The sequence below is a fragment of the Oncorhynchus tshawytscha genome, unplaced genomic scaffold (genome assembly GCF_018296145.1).
Source record: "Oncorhynchus tshawytscha isolate Ot180627B unplaced genomic scaffold, Otsh_v2.0 Un_contig_4824_pilon_pilon, whole genome shotgun sequence".
In the NCBI taxonomy this organism is placed as follows: Eukaryota; Metazoa; Chordata; class Actinopteri; order Salmoniformes; family Salmonidae; genus Oncorhynchus; species Oncorhynchus tshawytscha.
This window is the reverse complement of record NW_024609172.1, coordinates 27,699-37,476: the sequence shown is the minus strand read 5'-3', so window position 1 is coordinate 37,476 and position 9,778 is coordinate 27,699. Positions and strand designations below refer to the sequence as shown.

At 45.3% G+C, this 9,778-nt stretch overlaps 1 pseudogene; it reads right to left on the bottom strand.

Annotated features, from left to right (window-relative positions):
- Positions 1-1,721: 1,721 nt before the first annotated feature.
- Positions 1,722-2,655, bottom strand: LOC121844377 (annotated as a pseudogene).
- Positions 2,656-9,778: the final 7,123 nt, after the last annotated feature.

Sequence of the window (9,778 nt, the reverse complement as noted above, 5' to 3'; positions counted from 1 at the left end):
TTGACTTCATCTGAGGACACGTCACGCACAGAGTCCTTACTCTTCGAGGATTCACCCTTCACCTCCATATTTTTAGGACTAGCGTCAGATATAAAACGTTCATGATCAGCATCCCCTGCACCTTCAGACAGATCCGTGGCCGACACTCCGGCTCATTTCGATGCTAGACCCAATTCCATCTGCCACAGTAGATTCATCACCCTCTTCTCCTTCACCATCCTGGCCTCCTTTTTCTCCCTCCCGTCCTCTCTTCTACCACCACCTTCTGTTGTTCCATGTCATCACTGTCTGTCGGCCTAGTACACGTGCAGTGGATGCCTCTCACCACACCCATTGCAATGTCTTCCCACTTTTGCGACCCACTCTGCATAATGCCCTTGTATTCTGCATCGCCGTTATAAAAAATCATGGCAATTCCGGACTACGTGGCCAGGCTGAATACAAATTCGGCACACTAACTTGCCTGTCGTGTTGAACTTTGCAGAATACGGTAGTGAGTGCATCACGTCTGTGAACCGGACCTTGCAGAATCTTGTGACATCCGCTATCTCCGTTACCAGCCATAATTTCTTCTAAATCAGAAACCCGACACACCCCATCCTTCCAATTTGGCAACAATAGCATCATCGCTAATATACACGGATAAATTCATGAAGGACGCCACCAGTTCATCCGATGAAATGTTCCTCGCCATTACCGTACACGATTTGATTTTCAGTCCATCCATCAGTTACTCCTTCCCATGGACATGTGACATCGTTATCTCGTACTCCTGATCCCCCTTGCATCTGCACCCTGTCACTGCTCAGCATGCCTTCTCTATCCCTCACAGCAATTCCATCATTAGTTTACGATTCCCAGTGATATCCACCTCCACAATACAAGCCCTATCATAGGATTTCTCCCTCGGTGGTGGTGCACCATGATTATTTACTTCATGTCCTGCACTCTTTCAGTTTCCTCGCGGTGGTCATAGAAGCCATTGTAATCCATCTGCTTATACAGAGACCCTTCCCCCAACAACATAAGCTGGTGAAACTCAACTAATAATAAAAACTATTCTAACAAATTCAAACCAATGCCAACCAAAATATATATACCAAAAAGCAGCGAACAATTCCCTCTCCTACAAAACCAACTTGCCTGCAAAAACGTCTTCAATCACTGACCCTGCTTAGCTTCCAAGATCAGATGAGATCGCAGACCAGGCTAGCAGGCCACCCCAGCTAGCAGACAACACAAAACTGAAGACACTGGGAGGAGCTAAGGGAAGAGAAAATTATATACAGGAGAGGGGAAATGCAAAACAGAACAAGCAAAAAAGAAAAACAAAATATAAATTAAGAAAGAAAGGAAAAGGAGCAGCGGGCCTGTAGTCTATCACCGAGACCACCTCCTTACCCAGGGCAAAATAAAATAATTGTGAAACAGAACAACAATAATACACTTAACCAAATAACTCCGGCCTATGATCGCCTCTCCGATCAAATGCAGCAACTGTCATAGAAAATACACACAGAACAGATTATTAATATTACTATTATTTAAGTGACGTGACATTTCCCTTTAAAACAGCTCATTTATATTTGTACAACATTTATACACGTAAAAACAGCATTTGAATATTACATTTAAATTGTTAGTCTATGTTAAAAACAATAGAAACAACCATGAATAAATGTATTTTTTCTTGTAAAACATCCAAATCTGTAAAAGCCATTTCAATTGTGTACAAATGATTTAACAAAAGTAAAACATGTTTAAAAACAAACTTTGTTTAAAAAAGTGCTATTCCGAATTCAATAACCGCCCTGTCCTTCGGGGCCCAGAGGAGATCCATCCACTAGGCGCTGCAGCGCTGTCAGGCCGGGTCCTTGGGTGTTGTGGGGAACCCTTCGCCTTGGGTTGAGGCCCCCTTCTGTACCACCCCAGGTCTACCGTGGCTACCATGGCCACTGCCTGGGGGGTGGACATGAATCGTTTTGCTACCAGCAAGTTGTGAGAGGACCACAGTGCTTCTTTCTACAGGCCCCTGGCAGCTCTGCACTCCCAGAGCAAGTGCCTCACCAACTCCTCTTGGCCGCAGCCTGGTCGGGTGTCCTCACCATGCCCCGGGACTGCATAACGGCCCTGACCTGGAGGATCTCGTGGGTGACAATGCAGGACAAGTCCCGTTGACGGTTCAGCAGAGCCGGATGGGCCACGTTGCGCCAAACCGCTGTGGGCTCACCTGTAGCGAGCCCGTGCACTGGACACACTGGTTCCCGCTCCTGCAAAAGAGAGAGAAGAGCACGATGTATAGCTCAAACGGTTACTGCCTCTTTTTCCAGTTAAAAATGTCTTAACTTCTGGAGCTGGGTATAGTGTGCAGGGAGCAGGAAAGAGACTGGGGCTCACAGGTCGACTGGGATCAGCCTCAGGGTTCTGAGGTAAGATCCTAGCCAGAACTGCGTGAGGGCCTGGGTCTTGTTGTTGACCGGGGAGGTGGCAAGAGTCAGATGTAACGCTGTGTAGCGGTTGCCCACGAACAAGGTCAGGCAAGCCTTTCCCCCCCTTGGACCTGGGCCTCTTGACCACCTCCCTCTCAGCCTCTCCCAATTGCTTCCCCACAGCAAGTAAAACTGCATCTGTTCCAGTGCTAAAAGAGTTATTCGTGGGGGGATAAAATCAGAACTGATTAAAAATCGAGTTTCTGTCTTACTGTCCCCAGGATCCCACTCCATTTGCCACTTCCTCCTCCCTCCCTGTCAAACTTTCCCCTAGTACCCTTATGTAGGTCATTTTAACAGTCAGTGGTAGTCTGGTTAAGTCTGGGTCTGCCCATGGTTCGAAAAAATGGGCTTCTGTTTTGTCTCTGTACAGTCTCGCCCCAGAGGCTCGTCCGTACCAGTCTGTTCTGTCCAGGGTCCTGTCGACAGATAAAAGGTTGACAACGTCCATGTAAAAAACGCACTGGGCAGTCATCCTCCCCACTCCCCGGGATACCCACCCCACTGATCCGTTGGTCCCTTCTCAAGACCTGTGCCAGTGGTTTGATGCAGGCCACAAACAGAAGAGGAGATAACGGACAGCCCTGATAGACGTCGCAGTGTACTCCCAGTACCTTGAAGAGGTACTGGTGCGAGGCGCGATCAAAATCTAAATTTAGGACTACAAGCCGCATGTTTCTGTCTCTCGCATAACAGATGGCATCTCGGATCAGTATCAGGCTGCCCGTGATCTTCCTTCTGGGAACGGCACAGGTTTGGTCCGGGTCGATCACCTTCCCTAAAACAGAAGACATTCTGAGTGTTAGAACCTTAGTAAAAAGTTTACAGTCAAAATTTAAAAGAGTAATCGGTCTCCAGTTTGTCTTGTGTAAAAGAGTCACAATCCCTACTCTAAAATTTGTTCAAAGTCAGTAAAGACAAGTTTGTTGGCTAAGACATCCCAATAGTTCAGATAACTCCAAGGGGAGGCTGTCCTCCCCTGGTGACTTACCCTCTTAAAATGTTTCAGTCCTTTATCAATTTCTGTCATTGTCAGGTGTTGAGTAAGGTCCTGTCAATGTATGTTAAAATGTCCCCCATGGTTTCCTCACACAAATATTTTACTCCAAACAGTTCCCCATAAGCATCCTCGACTACTACTTTTATTCCCTCTATCTGTTTTTAAAACCCATCTTTGTTTTTAATCCTGTCATTGTCCTACCCTTTCTAACTATTTTCTTAAAGTGCCTCGTACACTTCTCCCCTTCTAATTCCCTCTCCTTACTTCTTAAAATAACCCCCTACTTTTCTGTTTTGCTAAAAATGCCATTTCCTTCTTTAATTTCATGGTTAAAATTTTAAATCAAAGACATCAGATGATTAAAAGGTTCTATTAAACTCTCAGCAAAAAAAACAAACCACCACAAATACTCAAAACAAGGCACTTAAATCACAAAACAAACGGAAACCCAAATTATAACCCAGGGGAGCACCGTCCCTTCCTTAGGCGGCCCGCTAGGACATGGGCTGCCACCTTGTAGTCTGCGCACAATAGCGTAATGGGCCTGTAGTTCCCTAGGTTATACTTTCCCCTTTCTTGAAAGGCAGTGTCAAGACCCCAGAAGCCCTGATACATACACTCCTTTTTTCCCCGAAAGAAAATCTCTGCCCAAAATTTTCCAAAAGGTAACATAAAACTCCAGAGGATGCCTATCGTAACCTGGAACCTTGTCGGTTGGTAAAATCCACAAAGCAGCCTCAACCTCCGCAAGCTCGAACAGGCGGTCAAGATCAGAGGCTGCCTCCGGGGGAACCTTTTCCCTCAAAAACCCTAAGAAGACGTTCTGTTGAGCCATCTATGGCCTTCTCCTTAAAATATTATTGGTAGGAGGACGCTGCTTCTACCATGCCCTTGGGGTCAGAAACCATTCCCCCCCTTCTGTTTGCAGCTGAGCAATACCTGCTTTGGCACGGTCAACTTTAACCTGTTTTAAAAAAATATGAACTGCTAGCCTCCCCAAACTCGAACTTGTCTGTTTGACACCTAAAGAGAAAGTCCCTGGCCTTCCCCTGAAAATACAGCCCCAACTTACTTTTTAAAACCTCCATCCTCTCCACATCACTCCCCTCACCCTTGTTCTCAGCTGACACCAAGGCAATCAGCTCCCCCTGAAGCCGTTGAAAAACCTCCCTATCTGTACGGGCCGTAGCGACACAATGCGAAATGGCCAGGGTGCGCACATTGCGCTTTACACACCCCCACCATTCGACTAGGGAACCAAAAAATGGCTTGAGGTCACCCAATATCTCATAATGGGATTTAAAAGCCTCCCTAAAAGAAAGATATGCCAAAATGTGGTTGTTTATTTCCCAAAAACCTCTGCCAAAAATTGGCACTTCTACCGAGAACACTACCTGGGCTGGAGAAATGGTGACTTGCGAGACTGGCACAGATAGTTAAAAAAAAAATCAAATCTACAAGACTACGGAAACCCCTTGTGATTTCCCATGTCATACCCTCCTCCCCATTGGGGTCACTGAATCTGAAAACCAAATAGGGTAGGCTAAAGTCTCCAGTGCTTTCGAAGGAGTCAATGAAATCCCTGCCCAAAACCACAGTTCTGTTAGTAACGCCAACATCTGGCAGGAACAAAAAAATATATATTCTACCTCGAGGTTCAGCAGGTGCCCACTCCAGTCTGCATCAACTACTAAAACACTCCCCTGTATGACAGAAAAAGAACCCACCAAACAAAATCCCCACCCCAGAGGAGTGCACCCTCCCAACCCCCATCTGGACTCTCCCTTCATCCACCCCCTTGAAAAAACAGAAACATCCCCCATGTCCCTTAAGCATATGTTGTTTTAGGCCAATTCTGACCTTTGAAGCTTACCATCCTCTCATCGATTGAAACATTCTGGGCAGGCTGAAAATAGGTTTTGCAGGCCTCAACAATGCTGGGGTAGAGGTTTTATTTTGCAGAGCCTATCAAACCTTGCTGTGCCTCTCTTCTTCTCGGTCACTGATATGAAGCGCCCGTGAGATTGTCAGAAACCTTTTGCATGATATGACAGTGGAGGGGAAAGGCAGTTGATAGAGGGGAGCGGTTTTCCAAAATCTATTCGATTTTAGCTTCACAAGAGCCATGTAAATGACCATTGACAAGAAACATCTGACATGGAAATGGGCTTCCATACCTCTTTCTTGCCTGCCTGCTTCTCAGCACCATACTTATTTGTGTTCGACACCAGGGAATCAACAACTGCCGAGCACAAAAACATCCTGTGGCGGACTGCAATAGCATCGAATAGTCCCCGCGATATGCAACTGTTCAGGGAAGTCAGGAACCAATACACGCAGTCAGTCAGGAAAGCTAAGGCCAGCTTCTTCAGGCAGAAATTTGCATCCTGTAGCTCCAACTCCAAAAAGTTCTGGGATATTGTGAAGTCCATGGAGAACAAGAGCACCTCCTCCCAGCTGCCCACTGCACTGAGGCTAGGTAACACGGTCACCACTGATAAATCCATGATTATCGAGAACTTCAACAAGCATTTCTCAACAGCTGGCCGTGCCTTCCGCCTGGCTACTCCAACCCCGGCCAACAGCTCCGCCCCCCCGCAGCTACTCGCCCAAGCCTCTCCAGGTTCTCCTTTACCCAAATCCAGATAGCAGATGTTCTGAAAGAGCTGCAAAACCTGGACCTGTACAAATCAGCTGGGCTTGACAATCTGGACCCTCTATTTCTGAAACTATCCGCCGCCATTGTCGCAACCCCTATTACCAGCCTGTTCAACCTCTCTTTCATATCGTCATATCACAGTCATCCCCCTCTTCAAAGGGGGAGACACCCTGGACCCAAACTGTTACAGACCTAAATCCATCCTGCCCTGCCTATCTAAGGTCTTCGAAAGCCAAGTCAACAAACGGGTCACTGACCATCTCAAATCCCACCGTACCTTCTCCGCTGTGCAATCTGGTTTCCGAGCCGGTCACGGGTGCACCTCAGCCTCAAGGTACTAAACGATATCATAACCGCCATCGATAAAAGACAGTACTGTGCAGCCGTCTTCATCGACCTTGCCAAGGCTTTCGACTCTGTCAATCACCATATTCTTATCGGCAGACTCAGTAGCCTCGGTATTTCTGATGACTGCCTTGCCTGGTTCACCAACTACTTTGCAGACAGAGTTCAGTGTGTCAAATCGGATGGTATGCTGTCCGGTCCTCTGGCAGTCTCTATGGGAGTGCCACAGGGTTCAATTCTCGGGCCGACTCTTTTCTCTGTATATATCAATGATGTTGCTCTTGCTGCGGGCGATTCCCTGATCCCCCTCTACGCAGACGACACCATTCTATATACTTCCGGCCCGTCCTTGGACACTGTGCTATCTAACCTCCAAACGAGCTTCAATGCCATACAACACTCCTTCCGTGGCCTCCAACTGCTCTTAAACGCTAGTAAAACCAAATGCATGCTTTTCAACCGTTCGCTGCCTGCACCCGCACGCCTGACTAGCATCACCACCCTGGATGGTTCCGACCTTGAACATGTGGACATCTATAAGTACCTAGGTGTCTGGCTAGACTGTAAACTCTCCAGACTCATATCAAACATCTCCAATCGAAAATCAAATCTAGAGTCGGCTTTCTATTCCGCAACAAAGCCTCCTTCACTCACGCCGCCAAACTTACCCTAGTAAAACTGACTATCCTACCGATCCTCGACTTCGGCGATGTCATCTACAAAATTACTTCCAACACACTACTCAGCAAACTGGATGCAGTTTATCACAGTGCCATCCGTTTTGTCACTAAAGCACCTTATACCACCCACCACTGCGACCTGTATGCTCTAGTCGGCTGGCCCTTGCTACGTATTCGTCGCCAGACCCACTGGCTCCAAGTCATCTACAAGTCCATGCTAGGTAAAGCTCCGCCTTATCTCAGTTCACTGGTCACGATGGCAACACCCACCCGTAGCACGCGTTCCAGCAGGTGTATCTCACTGATCATCCCTAAAGCCAACACCTCATTTGGCCGCCTTTCGTTCCAGTTCTCTGCTGCCTGTGACTGGAACGAATTGCAAAAATCGCTGAAGTTGGAGACTTTTATCTCCCTCACCAACTTCAAACATCTGCTATCTGAGCAGCTAACCGATCGCTGCAGCTGTACATAGTCTATCGGTAAATAGCCCACCCATTTTTACCTACCTCATCCCCATACTGTTTTTATTTATTTACTTTTCTGCTCTTTTGCACACCAATATCTCTACCTGTACATGACCATCTGATCATTTATCACTCCAGTGTTAATCTGCAAAATTGTAATTATTCTTCTACCTCCTCATACCTTTTGCACACAATGTACATAGACTCCCCTTTTTTGTACTGTGTTATTGACTTGTTAATTGTTTACTCCATGTGTAACTCTGTTGTCTGTTCACACTGCTATGCTTTATCTTGGCCAGGTCGCAGTTGCAAATGAGAACTTGTTCTCAACTAGCCTACCTGGTTAAATAAAGGTGAAATAAATAAATAAACAGACAGAGACAGACAGACCGACAGACACCCACCCACAATGTAGAGCCATGTGGAGCCACTTCAAACATTTCATTACTGAATATATAAAAATATGTCAAATAAAATAAAATATCTCCAACTCAAATGAATAATATTTGATATTATTAATTTCAAACAACGGCATGAGAATTACTTATCAATCGAGAATTGCATCTTCTCCATACAGAAATATCTCCTGAAATTGGGAGTCCAAACTTGTCTCACAATCTGATACATCTTCTTATAACTCTGGGTCACTTTCTCTATCAATCTCATCAATAATATCATGTAGATCTGTATACCTGGACTTTGCCTTTGATTTTCCAGATTTACTCGCCATAATTCTTTCAATAAAATAGCAGAAAATGTCCTCGACTCAATACTGCTTCGCGCAAACAAAGTGTCTCCTTCGGGTAGAAATGTCCATGGCGAATGGCTGTGTTACGCTCGACTTTCGTTCAAGAGCTGGTCTTCCCGGATATAAACATTAGATATTGCCGTATACCTCAGCTCATTGGCGATCTACCAAGCTAGATTTCAAGACGATCAGTGGTGATTGGGCAGAAATACAGTCATTCAAAGAAGCACTGGTGATATCATTGGCGCGCAGGAGGTCATTGTTTGGTGTGTTCAAATCAGTTCCTTTCGGTCAATACGCCCCGTAAAAAGAACCATGTATGGTTGTGTTACTAACAGAGGATTACAATGAAACCAACCCTGACTAGATAAACGTAAATGTAGTGTGAGTAATTGCATCGAATGTTTCGTTGAAAGGTGAAGGATACGGAATTCATGACTCGAGCCGTTTACAAAATGTGTCGTGTTATGCTATAAAAATGGATTTAATCGAACAAAACAACCATTTATTGTGAAGATTGGACCTTTTGTATTGCCAAAAGAAGATCTTCAAAGGTAATTGATTATTTTATTGCTTTTTGTGACGCTAATGCTTGGTTGGAAAATGCTAGTAATATGTGTGTGTGGCGCGCTGTCGTCAGATTATCGTAAGGATTGCTTTCGCCGAAAAGCATTTTTTAAATCTGACACTGCGGTTGGATTAAGAGGAAGTTAAGCTTTTAAATGATGTTAGATACATGTATTTACAAGAACGTTTAATATTACGAATTGTGCATTTAGTATCTTTGCGATATGCTATTTCACTGGATGTTAGCCTATGCGGGACGCTAACGCCTAGAGAGGTTAACCTGTTAAGCTTCCCCCTACTTTTTCGGAAATTCTGTTAAAAATCGCGCAACATTTTGGCGTCCTGCTACTCAGGCCAGGAATATAGTATATGCATATGATTAGTATGTGTGGATAGAAAACACTCAGACGTTTCCAAAACTGTTTAAATCACGGCTGTGACTATAACAGAACGTCTGTTTCATCGAAAAGCGCAGGAAAATCTGATCACTGGAGATGGGAAAAAATATCCATGCGCCACTCCCATGAATTGTTGAAGGTGAACCGTATTAAATGAGGCCAAGCTTGCAGTACCTACAGCTTCCACAGGATGTATAGAGTCTCCTCATTTGAATCTGAATTGATTCTTGGTAGATCCGACCAAAGGGAACCGATTCTCTCCGACCACCAACCCGAGGCATTGTCTGTCATTTTTCCGGACATTTTTCCACACGGCAGGCTATCGAATTTACATCGCCTCCTGATGATTTTTATAGCTTATTAACGTGTAGTTATACCTAAAGTTGCATTAGAAAGGTATTTCGAAGTGTTTTGTGAAAGTTTATCGT